This window comes from Myotis brandtii, unplaced genomic scaffold (assembly GCF_000412655.1).
Source record: "Myotis brandtii unplaced genomic scaffold, ASM41265v1 scaffold612, whole genome shotgun sequence".
Classification (NCBI taxonomy): Eukaryota; Metazoa; Chordata; class Mammalia; order Chiroptera; family Vespertilionidae; genus Myotis; species Myotis brandtii.
This window is the reverse complement of record NW_005370328.1, coordinates 1,464,255-1,467,870: the sequence shown is the minus strand read 5'-3', so window position 1 is coordinate 1,467,870 and position 3,616 is coordinate 1,464,255.

Sequence of the window (3,616 nt, the reverse complement as noted above, 5' to 3'; positions counted from 1 at the left end):
CTTTGCGTTGCCATATGAATTCTAGAACCAGCTTGTCCATTTTTGCAATAAAGGCAGTTAGAATTTTGATAGATATTTCATTGACTCTGTAAACCAATTTGAGGAGTATTGTTGAAATAATAATATTAAGTCATTCAATCCATGACACAGGATATTGTCCATCTATTTAGATCTTTAATTCCTTTCTACAATGTTTTGTGGTTTTTAGTTTATTCCTCTTACCCTTCTCTGCTTTAATTTATTCCTAATTATTTTATTGTTTGCTTTTATTATGAATGGCCTCTGACCTCTTACTTGGCAACATTCAAGCTTACAGAAAATTTAAAAGAATAAATAGTACAATGGAGTCCTGTATACCACCCATTCATCAATGTGACCTTTTGTCCTATTTGCTTTCTTTCATTTTCTCTCTTTTTCCCATTTTCTCTTTCCCATTCTCTTTTCCCTCCCTGGAAAAGCATTTCTAAATGTCAAATAAACTGACTTGCAAATGGACATTTTTAACAATATCCTTTCTATCATTTGAGGACCGCTAATTTTTAAACAAGTAACATTAAAATAGTGTTACTTAAAAAAGACTGCTAGGCTGTTAACATTTCTGTAAGTCTATAGAAAGAAATAGTTTTTACACAAACTCCATTGAGTCTAAAGCAACACTTCAATGATGGCAAATACTGGATTAACAAAACAAAACAAAAAATCTGCTATCTGAATGTTTAATCATATAATACCTAGCATAATGGGAAATGGCTGATAATTGACCAGATGTTTGGCTTTTCATCGGATTGGTTGCTTTCAACTTACTTCCTACCCCAGTGGTCGGCAAACTCATTAGTCAACAGAGCCAAATATCAACAGTACAACGATTGAAATTTCTTTTGAGAGCCAAATGTTTTAAACTTAAACTATATAGGTAGGTACATTGTTATTAACTTAATTAGGGTACTCCTAAGGTTTAGGAAGAGCCACACTCAAGGGGCCAAAGAGCCGCATGTGGCTCTCGAGCTGCAGTTTGCCGACCACGGTGGACCTAACCCAACTCACCTGAGGGTTAGAACACACCCCATCTGTATATATTAGAGTAATTCTTAAGGGAAGAGGGGGCCTGTTCAGCTCTGGATGGAGGGAAGGAAGGGGTTGGAAAAAAGTCCCTTAGGTGACTCTGCTATGTGCCCCGAGGGGACCATCGAGTGGCAAAGACTAAGTAGAAATGAGGCGTTTTATGAGTGAGCTGTTTCGGTAGCATCACACTGAAAATGACAACATCAATTATGGCATTTAAGTCCTCCATGTTCAACGATAGAAACTCTAGACCAGTGGTTCTCAACCTTGGCTGCACATTAGAATCACCTAGGAATCTTAAAAATCATGATTTCTGGGTCTCATCCTCCAGAAATACTGCGTCTTTGTTATGGGGTGAGGCCACAACATTAGTAACAAAGAAACAGAATTTCCGGAGGATGAGGCCCAGAAATCAGGATTTTAAAGAGATTCCCAGGTGATTCTAATGTGCAGCCAAGGTTGAGAACCACTGCTCTAGACCGATTTTAAGGCCGGCTTACATGAGCAAACAGATAGAAAACTGGATAAGAATGATGGGGGGAGGGAGTCGGGGGGTGGGGAGTTGGTCAATTTTGATGACTGTGTGAACAGTATTGAAACAAAATGACCTTTCTTCATAATCAGTTGAGGGAGGTAGTGCTCATTTAAGCTGTTTTTTACTTGTCTGTTAATTCATTTAATGTGCATTTTGGTACATCGACTTTCTATATTCTATTGCACTCTACAATCCCCTAATGTACCAGTTTCTTGGGTAGTTAAGAAGAAAATCTTAAATTGGTTTCAAAAACCAGTCCAATAGATGCATTTCATCTTTAGGGATGTAAAACTAAACCAAAGCCAGTTTTTAAATTTGAGAAGTAAATTTCCCTTATGCTTTTATTAAAGCCATGAATAAGTAGTTTTCCAGTTCAGTGTTCTGTGTATTTGCATGACATACTAGTATTATATACATGTATCTACATGCCGTGGTACGCAGACACACACAATTTAACTATATTAAACCAAAGATTAATATCCAGAATTAGGTGACTAATATACCACATGTGCTTGGTCATTTAATTAATATCAAACGTTCAAACATAAAATAGAAGAACTCTTACCCACACTTTAACATATAATTTACCTAGACAATTAAGAAAGATGGAACCACAAATGTATAATATGCTTATAACCCTGCTCCCTTTACCTTGATTAATTGTGTTGTTCCTGACCATGCCTGGGCGGATTCCTAATTTCTGAGGACCCATTGTATGTATATCCAAATGGGAAGGCCTTTCCTCTTTCCTGTGACTCAGAAGAAAAATGGGCATAGCCATTTCTACGGGGCTTAAAAAGACCGTCAGTTAGTGTGAGAAATGACCTTGCACCTTCCCATAGCAAACCCTACCAGCAAGCTTTTGTGATGGGCATAGTCCTGTTACACGGCCAATTACAAAGTGAGATATTTTTCAAAAACTGTTACTCAGAAAAGAAGCCTTAAGAGCTTTCTCCTATCCAAGTGGTTTACTCTCTATTGCTTCATTTTGAAAAGGAATATATTGTTTAAGGGGGAAAAAACAAGCAGCCCTCAATGACCCCAATTAATATTGCTGATGGAAATAACTTAGGAAGAAAAAAGCCTAAGAAGTATAACACAGCTTAGTAATTATTCTGGGAGCATAAACCACAATCGCTAATATTGTCTACCATCATCATCAAATCTTTTAAAGATCACTTTAGAGCAATACCATGAACAGTCATGCTGCGAGGAACTCAAATGTATAAAACCCAAACTCACGCAAATGTGATAGGAATGGTTTCCATGGTTTGGGGTGATATTTTTAGTGACGCTATCATATACTAGAGGCCCGGTGCACAAATTCGTGCACGGGTGGGGTCCCTCAGCCTGGCTGGTGATCAGGGCTGATCGGAGCAGTGGGAGGTTGGCTGACCAGGGGAGGTGCCGCAGGAGGTTGGCTGTGGGAGCGCACTGACCACCAGGAGGCAACTCCTGCATTGAGCGTCTGCCCCCTGGTGGTCAGTGTGCATCATAGTGACCGGTCATTTGGTTGTTCGATAGCTTAGGCTTTTATATATATAGATAGGTTTCAAGGTATTATATCTTAAATAGCTTAGAACAGGGTTGGGCAACCTTTTTGTGAGTGCGTGCCAAAACCATCAAAATCTGACTCAAAATTCTTCTGCGTGCCAACCCTAATTTTTTGAGAACATGTTACGCCTACTTGATATCTCTTAAGGTGTACGTATGTGAAGAACCTGGAAATAATAAAATTCATTCGAGCGACAAAAACACAGTATATGATGATGAAAAATACATTTATTTTTTAATGTATACATGTACACTGATAGTCCGACAGAAAACTTTATGACTCCGTTTGATATTATCAGTGGGACTTTTGCTGCTGCATCACTGATGACAGAGATTTTACATCAGGTTTATATTTCGTGACCTTCAGAGATATGCACGAGCTACTACTTTCATCCATCAGGCTACTCCTATTACGAGACTTAACAAAATTCATCACTGAGAACAAAGATTCACAAGCGTATGTGG